This window comes from Cervus canadensis, chromosome 8, assembly GCF_019320065.1.
Source record: "Cervus canadensis isolate Bull #8, Minnesota chromosome 8, ASM1932006v1, whole genome shotgun sequence".
NCBI classification, from domain to species: Eukaryota; Metazoa; Chordata; class Mammalia; order Artiodactyla; family Cervidae; genus Cervus; species Cervus canadensis.
The window spans coordinates 60,530,137-60,551,474 of record NC_057393.1 but is presented as its reverse complement, the minus strand read 5'-3'; the positions used below and the strand labels follow the sequence as shown (position 1 = coordinate 60,551,474).

Below are 21,338 nucleotides of genomic sequence, written 5' to 3'. Positions count from 1 at the left end.
AACCCCCATTTCTAACAAGTTCCCAGAAAATGCGGACACAGCTGGTCTGGAAACCCCAGGGGGAGGACCACGGCTTCTGATCACTCTGGCCTGACTCGATCATCCCTGCCCTGATATGAACTGAGATGTGCATCTTAACCCCCAGCTTGATCCCAGCGTCTCCCTCTGCCCTCACAGGGAAAAGATCAGGGCAAGGCCCTCAGATCAGAGGCTTTGTGTCTCCTTTTGAGCAGTGCCTCCTAGAGACATTTCTGAACTGGTCCAGGGCCTCGACCTGGAGAACTAGCCAGCTCTCTGCCCCTCGATCCTGGGGTACAGACTCCCCAGCCACTGGCTGACTCTGGAGGAGGGAATCGGCATGCAAGACGCTGGGAGGCAGGGAGTCCTCCCCAGACACAGTGGTTTCACTGCATCAATAATTCAGAGTACAAGAGGTATATGGCAGATAACGCTCTCTTGCCAGCCCGCTTACCTATTTTACAAGGCATTCATTATTTTAATTACTTTATGATAGGAAAGGAAAAACACAGACTAAAGGGAGATAATAGTCTCATTATTATTTGCTTACACTACATGTTGCGAGCGTAATTATGTGTGGGAGACAGGACTTGGGGCGGTGGCTGGGGGAGCAGGGAGACGGGGACATCACAAAGCCTGATGCTAGGTTGCCAGGTTAGTGTCCTTGGACTGAAGGGAAAGTCCTTCTGCACCTCTGACCTCATTCTGGCCAAAGCACCAAGAGCAGGTATAATCTCTGCTCCAGAGAAAGGGGGCAGAGGCCCAGAGAAGTTAAGTGGCCTTGCTGGGTACATATAGGGGTGGGAGTTGGCAGGAGAGGAATGGTAAGGAGCAGAGTCCAATACAATAGTGATTGACCATCATTCATCAAGCCAGAACTGGGTGCCAGAAACTAAAAATTAAGTGTCTTCTCTGCATTATCTTCCTTAGACCTTATAATAAATCCAACAGGCAGGTGAAATTATCCCCATTTTACAGACAGGCCAACTGAGAGCAGGCATTTATCAGGGGAAGGCTCACAGAGTCTGAGAATTCCAGCAAACCCATCTGGACTTAGGTTTGCTCTGCCATGTACAAGCTGACTACCTCGGGCATATTAGCCCACAAGCCTCAGCCTTCTCCATGTAAAATGGGGACTGGCAGGCGGACCCCAGGAAGGTGGTGGCAAAGCTTATGTGAGATAAGCAGTGCACAGCGCTTAGCACAGGGCTAGGGGCGTGGTAGTTACAGCTGGCGTGGCTGAGCACCCACTGATGGGACAGGCTGGCTCCAAGGGTATTCAGGGCACTTAAAGCTAAGCCATCAATTGAAGGCCCTGGGAGGGACATCAGACCATAGTGAAAACTTAATAGTTACAGAAGATAAACAAGTATAGGTGCTAACAGCTATGAGGCTTTAACTAGGAAATGAGCCCCCAAGAGATCAGGCACCCAACTTGTGGAGGTTCCAGCAGGAGCTGTGTGGCACTCCCCCAGGACAGCGGGGTCATGGATTCCTACACAGGCAGCCCTGGACCTCTCAGATCCCTCTACGCTCCATTAGATCAACCTCCCTTGTGATGAGGAAACTGAGGACCAGAGAGAGGCGGGCCCCTGGGTCCCAGGACCCTGCTCTCTCTCCTGTGCTCCACGACAGGGAACGGGGCTTTGTTCTGAATGGCAGAGTGGGTGTCCTTCCATCCTCACACCTTCCACCTGCCACTGCAGAGAAGGACCCAGTCCCTTTGCCAGGAGGACTCAAGCTGGGCCAGACAGGCTCCCCCTGGTGTCAGGAGTGAGCTGGCCCTGATCCCTGCTCACCCTCCAAGAAGTCATGGTGAGGTGGGGTGGGGTGTGATGTGGGTGGTGAACATGTGTGTAAGAGAGAGAAGGCCACCAGCTACAGGCTCTAGCTACCCTAGTCTCAGAAAGATCATGAGAGATTTTCTAAGAAGAAAAGGGTGCCTTGGAGGGAAGAGAGGAGCAAGGAGGAAGGAGAAGCAAAAAAGAAAACAGACCAGGTGGTGCCTGGGGGTGCCCTGGAAGGTGGAGGTCAGGCCACAGCCACACCCCCCACCCAAGGAAGGGGCTCTGTTTTGCCCTGTCTCCCACCAGAGTCTTGTGTAAAAGAAGCCACAGCTTCTGGGGGCAACACAGGACAGTTCTGATCTCAGTGCCTGGACTAGAGGACAGGGTGGGCTGCACGTACAGGAGGCTGGAGGGACCCTGGGCAGCAGAGTAGCTGGCAGCCCCCTGCCATCACATGCCCACACAGGCAGCTCTCAGCTCTCATGGGCTGGGCCTGGGCACACGGCCTCACCCCTCCCATGCCCCCTGTGGCCAACAGCCTGACTGGACCACCGTCACTCACACAATATTCACTGTCCAAAGCACGCATCTGTTAGACGATCAGGCATTTCCCCCAAACCATCAGGTCAAAGACCAAAGCCTGAGAAGGGACCTCAGCCGTGCCTTTGGATGCCAACCCCCTCATGGAATGGATGAGAACGCAGAGGGCGTGGAGTGGGGGGAGTGGTCCCCCCACAGGCCCAGTTGCTCGGTGCCACCCTGCCCCACCCCGTACCCACCGAGCCAAGACACAACCCCCCAGCTAGTTCTGTTTCCCTTCCCTCTTGTTGCCTCCTGACAGGATGATTCCGCCACATCTAGCCCAGGGAACCCAGCACTCCCAAGCAGATCCTTGCCCTGCCAGCCTGCAATTTGGAGTCCTTGTGTCCCTAGGACTGCAGAAGTCTCCACCTGATCTGGTGTGGGGGCCCCACAGGGAAACATTTCTCGTCTTCAAGGGGCTCAGCTTTCCCCAGCAGTGGGCGTGGCCCAGGCCCAGCCCGGGAGAGCAGGCCTGTGCTAATCCCAGGACCCCACTGCTCCTGGTCCTCTGGTCCAGGTTGTCTCTCTCTCTCTCTCATCCTTCCTGCTTTGGACCCAGGATACTGGGAGCCTCGAGTCTTTTGTGTGGTAAGAAGAGCTCTGAGGGTCAAAAGATCCTCGAGTCCAGCTGTTCTGGATGGCCTTGGACTAGCCATTTCATTTCTCAAAACCCCTTCTGTAAACACGGATGTGCCCTCCCATATAATCTGGTCAGGCGGCGTCCAGAACTTTCTGAAAGTACCATCTTTTTTATGACGGGCGGGCAAGGATGGCATCGAGGCTCAACTCTCAGAGACCCGCCTGTCATGGGCAGGGCCTGGTTATCTCCCTGGGCACAAACAGGATGTTCGCATTGACAGGTCCTGCCAGGTGGCCTGCTGTGCCGGCCACACCCTCCCTGGGAGCCTCGGCCACACCTGCTGCTGCTCAGCTAGACTCGTTCACCTCTAGGTGCCAGGTGCCAAGGCCAGCCTGGGCACCACCCCTGCTGGCTGACTGCCTCAGGGAGGGAGGAAGATTCCAGAGTTACCTTGCCCATCCCCGCTGAGGCCACCTACCCACTGCAAAGCTCCAAGTCTGTCTTGGGTTTAGTTAACATTTCAGTTGGATCTAGGAAGTTGTTGAAGCAGTGATCGTCAGGGAGAAAAGCTATGCTTCAAAATGTAAGTCCTTCTCATCCCACTCAGAGGACAAGTCAGAGACGTCACACAGTCCAACCCACCCGAGCTTCTGCCATCATCCTACAAGCCTCCCACTCACCCCCCTTGCTTGCTCAGCTTCACTGGCCTCTTTGTGCTGTCAGAACGTTCCAGGCCCACTACCAGCTGGGGCTGATAGCACTGGCTGACTCCCGATGCCCACCCCAGATAGCCACGGCTGCTCCCTCACCTTATTATTTGTTCAAATCCTTAACCTATCATTGAGAACTCTCTTGCCACCCCCTTGAATGTGACACCCCACCCCTCCACCAGCCCCCTACTCCATCACCCCCATCTATGTTCCATGCCTCCCCGAGTATTTCCTCCACCATCTGGTAGCTGGCATACTGTAATCATCACTGGTTATAAGCTCCATGAGGGAAGCATTTCTGTCTCTCGTGTTCATGGCTGGGTCCTCAACAATGAAATATTATAAGCTCAAAGTAAGCACTTGATGCACCTTGGTGAAAGGTATAAAGGAAGGGTGAAGGGAGAGGGGAGGGAAGAAGGGAGGGAGGCCAGAAGGAGATAAAGGAGGGAGAGAGGGAGAGCTGTAGCAGATGGGAAGTCAGTTGTCAGCAAGCAAAATATCTAGAACAAATAATATTACTAATAAGTAAGGATGATAATACCCAGAAACAATACCACCGTTTCTGAACATCATCATCACCGTGACTCTATGAGGCAGGTTTCAACGCACTCACTTGCAGACAAGGGCTTAATCAGCTGGCCCAGGAAGACACAGTCGGAATTTAAACCCAGCTGTCTGACACCAAAGAGAGACAAGCACCTGAGCTGACTTCCTCTCAGGGATAATGTGCGTGGAAGGATTATGGACTGTAGTGAAGGGCCCGGGAGAGGCTTGTTACCATCAGAACGCTCAATTTGGCCCATGTCTGGGTACTGCATGTACCACAGAGACCCTTCTTCAAGGCTCCAGTGCCTTAAGAGGGCAGTTAAATCAAGAACAGAGGAACACGGTTCCTTTCTTGGCCAAGAACCAGTTTGGAACCCTAAATCACCCTTCACGGAGCAGAGTGTCAGATGGGAAATAGAGGTGGCCAAGTTGACAGGCTGCGAGCCCTCCTGCTAAGCATGAGGTTCTCTATGCAGATGCTGCCAGAGGAGGAGACATCTTCTCTAGTGCAGTCTGCATCCCTAATAGGGCATCCTGGCCTGATGCTGCCAGGCCTGGAGAGCCTCTGGGGTGGGGCACTGTCCAGGACCAGAGCACTTCCCATCCCTGGGAGTCCCATGTCTGGACCTCTCTCTGCCCAGGGCTGGTGCTATGGAGTACTTCCTGGGTGCTCAACATCCAGAAGGCAGTGGGGGAAGGGAAGACCCAGAAACCTCCATCTGCCCTCCCCTCATGTCTCATAGTCCCACTTCATCCTTGCATTTCCCTGGTCAACATCAGAAAGCCATTTCTCCTGAGCCTGAATTGATGGATCCTGCTTCAGTCTGCCTGAAACCCCCGCCCTCACTCTTCCCCAGCAGCAGCCCCCTGCTCCTCCATGCCCTTTCTCACCCCGAAAAACTGAGCCAGCAGCCTGGCAGGCAGCTGCCCTCAGCTGAGCACAAAGCAGGAATCCAGAAGTCCCAGTCTCCTGTCAGAGGGATGGTAGCAAGGCTCAGACAGTAGAGTCCGCCTGCAGTGTGGGAGACCTGGGTTGGGAAGATCCCCTGGAGGAGGGCATGGCAACCCACTCCAGTATTCTTGCCTGGAGAATCCCCATGGACAGAGGAGCCTGGTGGGCTACAGTCACAAAGAATCGGACACAACTGAGCGACTAAGCACAGTACAGCAGGGCCAAGGGCTCTGGGATATGAGTTAGGAAGCCTGGATTCTAGCCCTGGCTTTGCCAGGCACAGGATGTGTGGCCTTGACCAGTCACCCAACCTCTCTAAGCAAAGTAAGCAGAGTCCCCATCTGGGAAATGATGGGGAGTGGTGGGTTAGAGCCATAGTTTTCTGTCCCTTAAAGGCCAGCATTGTGCGTTTTGTTAGGGGCCTTAGGGGGTTAGCAAGCAGCAGCAGAGGAGACAAGGCCCCCAGCCCCCGTGAAAATCAAATCACCGTGACATTGAGCATTTTCACCTACTAAGGTTCTGAGCTAGATTGCACCTGAGTGAAGGGGTTTTCTGCAGGAAAGAAGTTTGAAATCTACTGAGTAAAAACCCATAGGCCCATTTTAGCTTTTATAAGATGCTCTGTTTCATGGCCAATGTGCTGACATCCTGTGCCACAGCTTGGCCCAAGACCCAGAAATGCCTGAACATCCACACCTATAAACCCACAGGGCTCCAGGGCACCCTCACAGATGATTATCCTGTCCCTCTGCCACAATTCTTCACCAGGCCTAACGGCTGTGGATCTGTCCTCCAGCCACTCCCACTTCTTCCAAACAGCTCAAGAGGAAATTGTCTCCCATCCCCTCCTGCTGCCCCCTACAGCCTCCTTCACATCCTAGAAGGGTGGCCCAGCCCCAGGATTCTCCCAGGTACCAATAATCCTGCGTATTAGGGATTAGGCCGATTGCCTCGAGCAGCTCAAGCAAATAAAGCATAATGCGGGCACCGCCAGCTGGGATTTTCACAGGGTTTTGCAAAGAGAGAGGAGGTGGGCACCTGACACTGGGCAGGTGGGGGTGGAGACGAGGCAGGATTGGTTTCTGCCCTTGGGAAGTTCTAACCATCCAACCTGCCCCTGGTAGGAGGGAGCTCCCCTTCACCTTGTAGCCTCATCAGCCCCCAAGGACCCAGATGTACATGGGGCACCACATTTGTGCCAGATGGTAAAGAATCTGCCTGCAATGCAGGAGACCCAGGTTTGACCCCTGGATCGGGAAGGTCCCCTGGAGAAGGGAATGACAACCCACTCCAGTATTCTTGCCTGGGAAATCCCATGAGGAATCTGGCTACAGTTCATGGGGTCGCAGAGAGTCGGACATGACTCAGAGAGTAACACTTTCATCTTCAACCCGTCCAGCAGCTATTACATCCGTTAACTACAGGTTACATGTCCAGGGAAGGAGCAGCATCCACAGAAACAGGCTGCAGGAGCTTAAAAAGAAGTTCGGACAAGGCCAGTTGCTCTGGGATGTCAGAAAACCATCACATCGCCTGGGTCTCTCTGCTGGTTGTAAGATAACTCATTGTCATGGGCATTTTAAGCTCTGGCTTCCCAGATACCCTGTCCAGATTCACACTCCTAGGAGCCTGCCTGCATGGTATGTGAAGACATAGGTCATCACGGAAGGAAAAGGGTGACAGCAAAATAAGCCGGGTGCTCATTAACAAGTCGCTTACCATTTTTGTGCGTCAGGTTTCCTTGCTTCCAATTCAAAGGGGCCATGGATACACCCCCCAAGGTTCTGTCTAGCTCTGAAACCGGCTGACCTTGACCTCTGGACCGTGAGTCCTGCACTTCCCCATGTCCCAGCAGTGTGCGATGCTGGGGAAGGACTGGGGGTCCTTACTGGCTCTTCTCATGTTCAACACTGCTCACCTGTTGCCTGGGGACTGAGAGGGTCAACTGGCTGTTAGGAAATCCTTGACTCCTTGCCTCTACCAGCCATGTTCTCTCCTTGGCAGTCTTACACCGTCTTATTTAATCCTCACAACAAACCTGCAAGGTAGGAATGTTACGAGGCTCGCAGGGGGTGGGTAATTTTCCTCTTTTAAGTGGCAGAGGTGAAATTTAAATCCAGTCTATTCTAAGACCAAAGGCCATGTTTTTTTCCTCTTCCTTGTTGCCTCGGGATAGGCAAAATGTACCAAGAAGAGATGGAATCTCCTTATAAAATGCTCCTTATTACTAGCATTGAAACAATTGTCTTACACCCTACAGCTTCTAAATAACAGAATTGTGTAGTACAGACATCTGGTTATAATCAGCCATGTATGGATAGGGTGTGGGAAAAATGGTCTACGGGAGGGTGCCAGTTAGGGAATAGAGTGACCCATTAGACACTATATCCCATGGTGATATGTGCCACACTTGTTGCTTAAAATTAATAAGTCAACCCTGAACTTTCAAGACTGATGCATCCATCTCAGCCTATACACCATGTTTGCAAAATAACGATCTCCTTCTCAATCAATCAGTTTAACAAAATGGGAACAGAGAAGTGACAGTCCAGAGTTCACTATCTGGACCTCAGAGACTTGGAATTGGATTAGCAGAGACCTCAGCTCTGACCTCTCAGCCAGAGTGGCCGGGCCGGGTCCACAACAGCCTGCTCACATGCAAAGACATGGTGGTTGAGCTACCAGTCTGAGGGCAGCCTGCCCTGTCCTGGGAGAATGACTCAAGAACCACAGGCACAAGAAAACCATCACAGGGGCTCAAGTCAGAAGACAAAAATCACACTTGTTTTCCAGTTGAGGAATCACTTGTAACCATAGAAGGCAGGTCTGAGGCAGGACCAGATATTCAGAAAGACTGACAATAGATATAATTTTCTGAATGCCTTGTATTCACTTGGTGAGTCCTGTTAACAAGATTGTAAGTTAGGCACTATTATGCCCATTTTAAAGATAAGCAACTAAGGCACTAAGACTGTCTGCAGGTCTATGGTTAGTACAGTCTTATAAATCCCACTTAGGCCTATATGCTCAATACAAACCCCTTTTCCCTGTAGGAAGGATCTGGCACTGTATGGGAAGGCAACCCAGAGGGACTTCTTGTTTCATGGAGAGCACTCAAACCCCTTCAAAAGATTTGTTTCTTTTTTCAGTGAAATGCATCTCAGAGTCATAGATCTGTAGAGGTCAGGGCTGTAAGGGACCGGAGAACGTGTATGGACTGGTTCCCTCCCTTTAGGAAGCCTAGGGTCATAGAAGGGTAGAAGCTTCTTCAAGGAAACACAGCTTGTTCATTTAAAAGACTCAGTAGACTACCCCATGGCTAAGACACAGCATGAAAAGGGTGGCAGGCACAGGGGATCCTTGTCCCCAGAGTCCACTTCCTGACTTCCCCTCGTACCAGTTATACAACCCAGTACAATTTGCTCCACTCTATCCGGTATCAGTGTCCTTACCTGAACAACAGGCGTACAAACACCTTCAGAGAATATCTATGAGGATCAACTGTGATGATGAATGCAAAGTAGGTGGTAAGAGGGCAGTAAACAGTTTTATTGACTAAGTGCCAGAGCATGCACTTGTGTGACCTTGGACAATGACTGCCCAAGGTTCCACAGCTAATAGAGGGCTCATCAGGATGGGAATCCAGATTTTTCTAGACAGTAAACCCCACCTCTGCCCTCTTCACCAAAGTAAAGGCCCGCTTTGTTTCTAGTCAAAACAGACTGGATACGGATAACTAAGACCCAGAGGAAATCCAAAACCTTAATTTTCAGAAAAGAAGGCAGAAATCTCTATATCATAGCCCGGTTAACTTTTATGACTCACGTGAGTAGAAAAAAGGGCAAATGGAATAAAAACAAGAATGTGAACTTGATTGGGAAACAACTGAATCCCATCCAAAGGTACGAGTTTTGACATCTGAAGGACCAGTTCATCTGGTTAGGGAGGTCATGGGCTCCTCCTCTCTTCTACCTCTCCCAGCTCCTAAAAAGCAGCCCAGGGCAGTTTGGAGTGTCCCCACTTTGAGAGAGGAGTTGCTGAGAGAGAGACAGTGGAAGGGTCAAGAGGGGAAAAGTAGAAGAAGGAAGGGAGCTGGTGGCAGATTGAGCATCAGGAAGAGGATCTGGCTCCCCACAGCAAAGCATCCTGCAAAGCTGGCTCTCAGGCGCTCTGGTCCCATGGTCCCCACCCACTGGGCCACAGAGCAGTGCTGCTCTACGCTGGAGTCTGGAAGTGGAAAGCAGGAGCACAGTGTAATGTGTGTGCGGCAGTGAAAAATATCCAACACTCCTCCCCAGGGAAGAAATATCCTTTTCTTTGACATTATGTCATCACTCCTTGGTTGGGTATTAACATGCCCTTTGAATGAAATGACAATGATGCTAGAGCTGGCATTTGACAGGTTCTTTCTTGCTTGTCAAAATAAAAAGCTGGCAGCCCTCTGAAATGCTCTATGATTTTTAAAGTGTATTGAGTACCCAATGGAAACTCTATGGACCACTCCCCTCGTCTTCAGGCTACAGATGGGAAATTCAGGCCCAGAGAGGTCATAGTGACCAGGAACCCAGGGCGTGTCTGTCACACCATACAGGGACAGCCTTGGGGCCAGGAAAGACAGGACCCAAGGGATGGAGATGAGGTCCCTCGGGGCTCTAACAGTTTAGCTGGAGCAGGTCCAGAGAGCAGAGGGAAGGGAATGCATCAGTATTCAGGGCTCAGGGCCATACCATGGAGTCCTGAGTTCCGAGCCTCACTCTGAGTTCTGCAGCCCTCATTGCTTCTACAGCAGGAAATGCACAGAACCTCAACAATCTCCCTGGAAACAGGGACACTATTTCCAGGCCCCAAACCATTGTTCAAAAGGCATCTGGAAAGAAAGTATTTACCATCAGAGAGCAAGTGGGATGAATTGCTGATGGCTGGTTGAACAATGCCCTCCAAGTCAACAGACAAAAGCAATGTGGAGTAAAAAAGGTGAATGACTGGTGAGCAAAGTCCCTGGGAATGCCAAGAGAAGTGGATTCCTTTCATCCCCTTAGCTTGCAGCACTCTTCCTCAGCCATTACCACTGCCCAACTTTATACCTGGGGGCACTTATTCCCCTTCAGTTTCCACGAGAGGGTAAGCTCCCACCCATCTCCACTAGAGGGTAAGCTCCAGGGAGGGACTGCCTTGGCCAAATCTGCTCCTTCCATATCCCCAAGACCCAGTCTTCAGGCCTGCTGGCCGCCTTCCCACTCCTAACGAAGCCCGCTCCCCCACCAGGTTTCTCTGGGAGGACTCAGCCCTCATGACCTCTACAGCTATTCCCACCCAGGAATGCCCTCTGCATTTCTCTCCGCCCATCTTCATTCTGCTTCAACAAGCCCCAGGAGCCCAGTGATGCGGTCTCCTGATGACAGCCAGCCCTCCATGTCCTAACCCCAGGGCCCACGACCCACTCCTCTCTCTCAACACCACATGGGCCCTGGCTGGCAGCCTTAGCTGTCTTCTCATCCATGCATGTCAGAATGCCCCAATGAGCCTGAAAGATCCTTGAAGTCAAGGTCCATTTTTTAAGACACCCAGAGTGTGTGGCATACAGCAAGTGATGAGCAGGTATGTACACTGAATGAGTAAACACGGCTCAAGAGGCGTTGGAAAAGCAAGCCCTTCCCCGGGCACCACCGACATCCTGGCCCAACCAGGCCAGTTTCCATGACTTGAAGCTTGAACAGGACTGCTGGCTCCCACACTGCTGTTCCTCCGAGCAGCTACATTTTCAAATACAAACACCAAATCCCAAACAAGAATAGATGTCATGGGGCTTCTGAGAGGCACATGCCTCACTAGGCACGTCAGTCAAAAAAAGATGAATGTTCTTGTTTACAAAAGGTTCTACCCCGTTCCAGGAAAATTTCCACCACAATTTAGGACCTAACCCAATACGTGCCTATAGACCTCACCGACTGAATATTTTTCCACCTCTTCCATTTGCTGAACTTGGATGGGGTTTGGCTTCAGGTCAAAAGAGCTGTTGCAATAAAGGTCACTCCCCCTGCCCCATAGCCTTTCCCAATGGGAAACATGACCCCCATTCAGGAAACCAAAGCCCAGGAAGTCAGAGAGACCTCAGGAGGCAGAGGGATGGCCAGGTGATGAGGCATACAGATACACTCAGGACCCAGCGATGTTAACAGTGTGAGGACCCAGGCGCAGATCGCTGGGGGTCTGCAGAGAGGCCTGTCTCCCTGTGCTCTGAGCTTGCACCCACCTCAGTAGCCTGGCTGGGCTCTGAAACTCCAGCCTCCTATGCTTCTGGGTTCCCACAACCCTAGCCTGGATCTGGATTTCCAAAACAGCAGCCAAATGCAAGAGTCTGGCCTGGCTGTTAATGTGAAATAATAACAATAATTCAACAGCCGGGGGAGAGGGGAGGGTTCTTCTATTTCTACTGTGTTCTGACAACTGCCTCTCCTTCTCCTTCTACTGCGAGTTAGGAATGGCCAGCACCCCAGCCCTGCAAAGCCTCCACTCTCCACTTGGCACCCCTGGGCCCATCAATCTCCTCCCTGTGGCCTGGGACCCCTCCAACCCTGGATGTCGGGGAGAGGCTCAGCAGCTGTGAGAACCTTCTTTCTCAAAGAAGGTTTTTCCAAAATTATATCAGGTTTCCTTCTATCCTGGCTTGTCAGCGGGGGACTCTTTTGCCTAACATGGTTGAAGAATGTCTTAGAAACTGGTGTGATTCAGTCTGGCTTCAGATGAGGTTTTCCACCCAGACAGAGCACACGAGTGTCTGGACGTGGCGGCTCGCTACCCCCGGGGCACCCACACCCTTTCCCTGTCTCCAGACCTCGGTCAGGAGGGCACATTTGACACAGTGGCAGGTCCAACCCAAAGATGAAGTCAGAAAGAGAGTCAACAGGAAGCCAAAGAAAAGTGTATGCAACCCATGTACTTTGCAAACACAGGGGCCTCCCTCCCCACAGAAGCCCTCCCCACCCCCCAATTTTCTGAATTTGCAAATCTAATTGCAGTGCGCCCATTATAAATATTGAAGAGCTACTGGGGTGAGTGACTCAAGAACTGAAATCTCAAAAGACACACACACCATTCTCCTAGAAAACAGGGCAAAGCCTTTCAGCCTTCTCTTCCGATGGAGATTGCTTTTCGCCTTATGCCTGTTCAGATGGGCCTCCTTCCACAAACACAAACTCTAATCAGAGATGGGCCCAAGACAACTGTTAGAAAAATCAGCTTGCAAAGATGTCTGAAACCTGCATGTCAAGTTCACTAATGAATGATTACTGAACTCTTAGCTCTGCCACATTCTCGCCTACGGACCCACAGTCTCCCCTGGACCAAAAGCAGCATTCTCTCCCTCCCTTAGTGCTCCATCTACAAGACTGAGGTGCGGCTGGATCAGGAGGATGCTGGGAGGAAGGTCACACGAGAGAGGGATCTGCTTTTAAATCTCAGGAGTTTCTTGGTAGAAGGATATAAAAGCTGCAACAAGACAAGAGCCCTGCAGGATGGGAGCCCCTGTCTGAGTGCTGTGGCCCTCACCTGGGCCACTGTCCTGAGAGCCCCATGTTTCCATAACAACTGTTAGTCTGGCCCCTGGAACTCACGGAGACCAGACCTCCTTTGTGTGGGCTGCTCTGAAGAAAGGTCAGATTGTTGCCTGAATACCAAGGTTCTGTTTTTCTTCTCCTTCTGCAGCTGCCTTTCTGACTGGAAGCTGGACAGAGTTGTTACGAGCATTCCTCGGCACTGAGGCATCAGAGGTGAGAAGCCAGGTAAGGAGAAGGGACATGCGGAGAAGCTCCTGGGGACCCCGGCACCATTCTATTCCTTGACCTGGTTGGTTACATGGATTTTCTCATGATCATTCACTTTTTTGTTGTACTTTCATGTTTTATACACTTTTCTGTATTTTGTTTTATTTCACCATTTTGAAAAGACATCTAAAAATAAATCCGCCAAACTGTTTTTAAGGGGCCTATCATCATCACCCACCTTTATTAAGTATGTTATGGTACATGACAGAAGACTCAGACTGCAAGTAACCCTGTGTCACAGCCCTGAAAACAGGACCAAGAGCCAAGAAAAACCTCATTAAAAGCCCTTGCCAGTTGCATCATTTGAGAAAATATTTGCAAATGATGCGACCAATAATCAATTAATTTCCAAAACATATAAATAGCTCATACCATCTCCATATCAAAAAAAAAAACACATCATTCCAAAAAATTAGCAGAAGCCTAAATAGACATTTCTCCAAAGAAGACATTCAGATGGCCGACAGGCACATGAAGAGATGCTCAACATCACTAATTATTAGAAAAATGATAAAAAAAACCACAATGAGGTATCACTTCACACTGGTCAGAATGGCTATTAAAAGTCTAAAACAATAAATGTTGGAGAGGGTGTAGAGAAAAGGGAACCCTCCTACTGTTGGTGGAAATATAAATCAGTGCAGTCACTATAAATAACTGTATAGAGGTTTCTTGAAGAAAAAAAACTTACAGTTGCCATATGATCTGGCAATTCCATTCCTGGGCATATATCCAGGAAAGATGAAAACTCTAACTCAAAAAGATACATGCGCCTCAATGTACACACCAGTACTATTTACAACAGCCAAGACATGGGAGCAACCTAAATGTCCACTGGCAGATGAATGGATAATGAACATGGAACATTAATCAGCCATAAAAAAGAATGAAATAACTCCATCTGCAGCAACATGAATAGAACTAGAGATTATCATACTAACTGAAGCCAGACAGAGAAAGACAAATATGATATCACTCATATGTGGATTCTAAAAAAATATATACAAATGAACATACAAAACAGAAAAAGACTCACAGACATAGAAGACAAATTTATGGTTATCAAAGGGGAAAGAGGAGAATAAATTAGGAGTTTGGGATTAATATATATGCACATTACTACACATAAAACAAATAAAAATGATCTACTGTACAGCAGAGGGAACTATGTTCAATATCTTATAATAAACCATAATGGAGAAGAATCTGAAAAAGAATAGATATACACTTGTGTATGTCTGTATAACTAAATCACTTTGCTAAACACCTGAAACTAATCCATGCATGCTCAGTCGTGTCCAACTCTTTGCCACCCCATAGATTGCAGCCCACCAGGCTCCTCTGTCCATGGTATTTTCCAGGCAAGAATACTACAGTGGGTTGCCATTTCCTTCTCCAGGGGATCTTTCTGACCCAGGGATCAAACCTGCATCTCTTGCATCTCTTGCATCTCCTGCATTGGCAGGCAGATTCTTTACCACTGAGCCACCTGGGAAGCCCCTGAAACAAATATAGCATCGTAAACCAACCACACTTCAATAAAAAGCTATTTGTTTTGGAAAAAAAAAAAAAAACCTCACAGTTTTGAGGGGCAAGCATCACCCAGAAGAAGAATGTCAAAGCAGAGGTCAGAAACAGACACAGCCATGGGATGAATGGGCTAGGAACCCCAGAGGACTTGATAATACAACAGTCTCCTGTTGGATAAAGGGGCTGAGCCTATAAACAAGGTGATGGGGAGGGGGTGTGTTTTATTGTTTATACTTGCCTCAGGAGGTCATGAAATGAGGTAGGCAGGGCCCCTGGACATCGGAGAAAGAGAGTCTTCTCTTGCCCTGCGGATTTACTCCTGAGAGTTGCTCATGGTCTCAGCACAGCCTTGATTAAGGTGGCAAGAACATTAAATCAATCAGAAGACTAGGTCAAGTCCTGTGCCAGATCAGGAGCCTCAGGACCACCTCTTCACCTTCTATCAGCTTCCACTCATCACTCATTCCAGCCACACTTCTTCCTGAGCACTTCGCTGTATACATACCTCACACTGTCACAAGTCCATTGCTTTGCTCCTGTTGGACTAATTACATTTCTGCTCCTTTCCAAATGCAGGACATAACTCAAAACTGTTTAAAGCCACCTCCACCATGAAGCCTCTCCAGATCTCTTAATAAGAATTAACACCTCTCGGTGATATTCACTCAACCCTTACTCTCTGTCCCCTCACAGTATTATTTGTTCCTCTGGTTATCAGCCCTCGATATGTTCAAGCATCCATCATCCCTTCCAATTAAGAATCCTGAGGTCAGAAACCTGACATATTAATTTTCATATCTATAGAATATATATAGGGGCACATACCTGGTGGCTCAGAAAGTAAACAATCTGCCTATACTGCAGCTGACCCAGGTTTGATCCTTGGGTCAGGAAGATCCCCTGGAGAAGAGAATGGCAACCCATTCCAGTAGTCTTGCCTGAGAAATCCCACCGACAGAGCAGTCTTGCAACAGTCCATGGGATTGCAAAGAGTTGGACAGGACTGAGCAACTAACACTTTCACTTTCACAGAATATATGTATATTCTGTGAAATATATATTATACATTCTTTAGAATGTACTCTATAAAATACATTTACTATAAATTCTTATATCTATACAATATACATATTCTAGACAAATACATACCTACATCTGTAAACATCAATATATAACAAGAATATGTATATTCTTCTTATTATATCTATAAACGCTTATATTCTAAATAAAGATAAATATATCTCTACATCTAGCACTGTGCCTCATGGATATGTAGTAGGTGTGCGGCAAGCAATCCATGCTCGTTCCTAAGTCCGGGTCTAAGAGGATGCAGGCCCATTGTGTAGAAGGCCATCACACAGCACACAGGTCCAGCACGAGGGCAGTGAATCTCGCAGAAAGCCTCTGCATCTCAAATCACTCATTTCCCTCTACCCACACCTTCTCTCCCCAGACTGACTGCTAGGCTTCATAATTAATAAGGTATCTGCTTTTGCTCCAGTGCCCCATCCCTCCTCCACACTAAGCCAGGGAGATCTCGCAAAGTTTACCTCACTCCTATCATCCCTGTTCTTAGACTCTTCCATGACTCCCCACTGCTCTGAGCGTCAAGCTCAGCATCCTCAGCATGGCCTTCAGTGATGCTCCTGGATGTCTGGGTTTGGCCTTATATACGATCACATGTGAAACCACTCTCAGCCTCACCTTTCTTATTCTCCAGCCACACTGGACTTTCTTCCCTTCCTTCCATGAGTGGGTCTCCTTTATGACTCATGGATTTGCATGTACCATTCCCTGAAACAACCTCCACCCAGTCATATTCCAGTCTTCCCACTCAGACTTAAGCTCTCTCCAGCAAGCCTTCCCCAATGGCCCCTCCACCTCCACTGAATGAGGAAAGCTCTTTAATCATGTGGAGCGTTCACTCCTCCTCCAGAACACTCAAGGCATCCACAAATGCTTGCTCACAGCCTCTTTGCTTCCATAGAGCAGGAGTTGGCAAACTGTAAAGGGTCCGTTAGTGAATATTTTAGGCTCTGGATGTATGGGTGCTCAGTCTTGTTTGACTCTCTGCTACCCCATGGACTGTAGCCTGCCAGGCTCCTCTATCCATGGGATTTCCCAGGCAAAAATACTGGAGCGGGTTGCCATTTCCTTCTCCAGGGGATCTTCCCAACTCAGGGATTGAACCCATGTCTACTGAATCTTCTGCATTGGCAAGCGGATTCCTTACGACTACCACCACCTGGGAAGCCCTACTTTAGGCTCTGCAGGAGCCTAAAATCTCTTTGGCAACTACTCAATTCTGTCATCACAGAACAAAAGTGGTCAGGGATAAAATGTAAACAAACAAGAGTGGTTGTGTTCCAATCACATTTTATTTATGGACACTGAAATTTGAATTTCATAGAATTTTCACATTTCACAAAATATCATTTATTAAACATTTTTTTTATCTCTTAAAAAAATGAAAAAACCCTTCTGAGCTAGCAGGCCATTAAAAAAAAAAAATAACAGATGGCAGGGCAGACTTGGCCCACAGCCTGCAGTGTGCCAGCCCCGGTACAAGTTCTTAGTTCCATGGAGAGAGAAACTACGTCTTCACTGCTCTATTCCCCCAACACAGGGCCTGGTTCTTAGAAGATGATTCATAAAAAGTTTGCTGAATGCCTTCGTATGTGGACGAGAGCAGTGCTTCCCAGTGCGTACTCTATGGAATGCCAGTCCATTGGGGTACTCCATACAGAAGGAGTTCTTTTATCAATGAAATTTGAAAATGCTACTGTTTCCCTTCCTGGAAATTTTCAATGTTCAGTGCATAAAGCATATCAAAAGCTCAGAGCTAGTCACAGAACTTGCTTGACTTAGACCAAAGAACTATATACTTTTTTTAAAAAAAGATTTTTTGACATAGACCATTTTTTTTTTTTTAATTTATGACTGTGCTAGGTCCTCATTGCTGCACATGGGCTTTCTCTAGTTGAGGCAAGTGGGGGCTACTCTCTAGTCGTGGTGTGCGGGCTTCTCATTGTGGTGGTTTCTCTCATTGTAGAGCACAGACTCTAGGCTCGTGGGCTTAGAAGCTGCAGCTTGCTGGCTTAGTTGCTCCATGGCACATGGGATCTTCCGGGACCAGGGATCAAACCTGTGTCTCCTGCATGGGCAGCCAGATTCTCAACCACTGAACCACCAGGGACATCCCAATGTAGTCCATTTTAAAAGTCTTTATTGAATGCATTACAATATCACTTCTGTTTTATGTTTTGGTTTTTTGACCCCAAGGCATGTGGGATCTTAGCTTCCCAACCAGGGACCAAATCCACATGCCCTGCACTGCAAGGCAAAGTCTTAACCACTAGACCACTAGGGAAGTTCCAGAACTATTACTATCTATTTTAACCCAAAACATCTACCAGCATCAACAGGCAACCCCATCTGAAAGCACTACAGTAAGAACAAAAGGCAAGCATGTAGAAGAATAACCCTTGAACTGTAGCATCAGAACCACCCAACAGAGGTGGCTGAGCCCCACCCTAGAGCTTCTGGTTCAGTAAGTCTGGGGTGGGGCCTAACAACTGACATTTCTCACAAGTTCTCAGCTGATGTAGATGCTACTAGTCTGGAGACCCCATCTAGGGAAACACAGATCTGGGAAAAAGGACATTCAGAGCTTAAGTCCTCTACCTGCGGTTTCCTCCTCCTTCCAGGAACCTGATTCCCAGGAGAACCCCAGCTTGTTTACTTCTTCACACTGGCAGAAGAAAGCCTGATCCATCTCTCCAGTGTTCAGGCAAGGCATCTATACATAATGGGTTGCACTGCATTCCCCACCAAATATGTTTATGTCCTAAACCCCAGTACCTGTGACCATGACTTTATTTGGAAATAAGGTCTTTGGAGATGTAACCAAGTGAGCCCATAATTCAATATCATGTGCATCCTTATGAAAGGAGGAAAGAGTAAAACAGTGGGGAGGAGGCCCTGAGAAGACAGAGACACAGGAAGAAGGCCACACGAGGACAGAGGCAGAGACTGGTGTGCTGCAGCAGCAAGCCAGGGAATGCCAAGGATGGACGACCACCCTGGAAGCTAGAGAGAGCGAGGACGGATCCTCCTCTGCAGGTTTCAGGAATACAGACCTGCAAATCCCTGATTCTGAACTTCTGGTTTCCATAACTATGAAAAAGTTAATTTCTGTTTATTTAAGTCATCCAGTTTATAGCACTTTTTCCTCTAACTAGGGTATTTCTCACTATTACAGATTACCGCCCCCCTGCCCCCCACAAAACTCAGGTGAAGCTCTGGCCAAGCCCTAACCTTGGTGAGTGTCCATGTGAACTTCAAGGAAATGATGGGCCTCTGTTGACTGATCCTTTTGTCATCTCTGCATTACTGCTAGCAAGACAGTAGTTTGAGCTGGGGTCTCCCTTTGGAAATTAGATTATCTAATTAGTATGAAGTTTTGTTGGATTCCTGCCCCAGGACTGGTTTTGGCCAAAAGTATGTGATTGTTTTCTAGCCTGAAAAAAAAAAAAAAAAAGAGTCAATGAATAAATTAAGGAGACTTGGCTTTGCCCATGCTTGCTGGACTGGTCCTGTTTCTCACTGGAAGACACTCACAAAGGGCTTCTCACTAACAAAGAGTTTCTTCTCCTCCAGATCTGAGCTAGAAGTGACTTCTCTAATTGAGGGCTTCCCTGGTGGCTCAGATGGTAAAGCATCTGCCTACAATGCGGGAGACCCAGGTTCGATCCCTGGCTTGGGAAGATCCCCTGAAGAAGGAAATGGCAACCCAGTCCAGTACTCTTGCCTGGAAAATCCCAGCGATGGAGGAGACTGGTAGGCTACAGTCCATGGGGTCACAAAGAGTTGGAGACAACTGAACAACTTCACTTTCACTTTCAATCGACACAGAAACATCCAAGCAGCAGATATTTTCACAGTCTGAGCACCTTGGTTTTAGTCACAAATTATACCCCTCTTGTTTCTGAAAAATAAGGGGTATAATTTTTATTCTGAAAAGAGGCAGACACTGTTGTGTGCCCGATACCGTAGGACGGCGCCAAGAGGGAATGTGGACACAGCGTGTCACTGTTGATGAAGAGAAAGGGGACACCAGGGGATAGGGACTCTGTATTCTCAAGCTCAGAGACCACAGAAGAAAAATGAAAACCAACCAAATGCCTTCCTTGCCTCTCCAGTCCACGCTAACCCAGGGCTGCCTGCTGACAGAGTCAGTGTGAACTTGGAAACCTTCAGATATTTTACAGGTAGGTCAAAGCCACGTTTTCTGCTACAGCAGGTCAGATTTTCAGGATGCTGTCCCCCACCCCAAGGCCCTTGAAAACATAAGAGAGGGGTCTGATTCTCTGAGATGGGCAGAGTCCCTTCCCTCCCCAAACCTGGGAGTTAAGTATTCCCTCCCTCAACCCTTTCAAGGCCAGCATCTAACTTCAAATGTCCAGTCAACCCATGAACAGCATGTTAGTCTCTGTCCGGGAGAGTGGACTTCTGGAACATCAACATCTCAGCCTCTGACTTAAGAGTTGAGAATTAATCTAGCCAGAGGAATGGCATGCTGTCACAGAGGACAAAAAGTCCCGGCTTTGCAGATCTGCCTCATCTTCTGTTTGCTTTGTTTTATAATCTAAACTTGCCGCACAAACTGCAGCAGTTTATTTAACCCTTCGAAAACTCAAGTTCCTGAGCTGTAAGATCAAAATGATAAGAAATGCTTGGCAATGGGGTTGTAATCCTTCTCATCCTCACAACTAGTACTAATATCACCCATTCTGCAGATGAGGACCAGGGGCACAGAGAAGTCAATTCACTTGCCCATGGTCACACAGCCAGTAAGCAGCCAAGCGGAGCTCGGACAGGCTGTCAGTGGGCATGTGCTCTCATTACAAAGATCTTCTGTATCTCCATAAGAGGTTAGAAATGAAGGCCGATATTCATTTATTCATTCAACAATTTACCTTTGCAACACTCACAGAAGGAATGCTCACAGGAGGTTCTCAGACAGTAAAAATAGCCTCTACTTGCAGGGTGTAAGAATTAATAAGGATGTATATTAATAATATATCAACACATATTTATTAATAATACATATTAATTAATAATATATATTCTTCTTATGTGTTTATATATTTTATAGTATGCTCAGTTGCTCAGTTATGTCAGACTCTTTGAGATTCCATGGACTGCAGCCCACCAGGCTCCTCTGTCCATGGAATTTTCCATGCAAGAATACTGGAGTGAGATGCCATAAATATATCTTTATATTTATTTAGACTATATATTCTATAGTTATAGATATAGATCTATATATAGCACTATGTCTACTGAATATGCAGTAGGTGTGCAACAAGCAATCAAAGCTCATTAATAAGTCAGGGATCAAAAGGATGCGGGCCTGGCACCCTGGTGGGGCAGGCGGGCTGCCCTCCAGCTTTGCCCAGGTGGCAGGACTTCTGCTGAGAACATAACTGAGATCCTGGGTTTCCTGGAGCTGAGCCAGGTAACTATGCACCCTAATGATTCCAGCCCTTCTCAGGGACCTTCTTCCAAAGGCAAGAGAGCCTTTAAAAATGCATGGGTCTCTGCCGGGCCACGCTTCCTGTTTGGAAGTCTCTTCAGTTCAGCACTTCAAAGAGAAGCTGCATCTGTCACGGGCTCCCAGCCCAGGCAGGGCCTTGCATCTCAGACTGAGAGAGGATGAGCCAGGTGTAGGGTACAGCAGGCTGCTGATACCTCTCAGACCCCAGCACAGCCCCCAGCAAGGCCGTCTGGGGGTTCCAGCAGCTTCGA

General features: G+C 48.4%; 1 protein-coding gene and 1 non-coding gene across 11 annotated transcripts in view; one reads left to right on the top strand and one right to left on the bottom strand.

Annotated features, from left to right (window-relative positions):
- Positions 1 to 21,338, bottom strand: part of KCNMA1 (potassium calcium-activated channel subfamily M alpha 1) — a 748,747-nt gene that overhangs the window by 529,618 nt on the left and 197,791 nt on the right. The window lies entirely within an intron of this gene.
- TRNAC-ACA lies at positions 19,223 to 19,294 on the top strand. The gene has a single exon. It is a non-coding gene; the product is annotated as a tRNA-Cys (tRNA).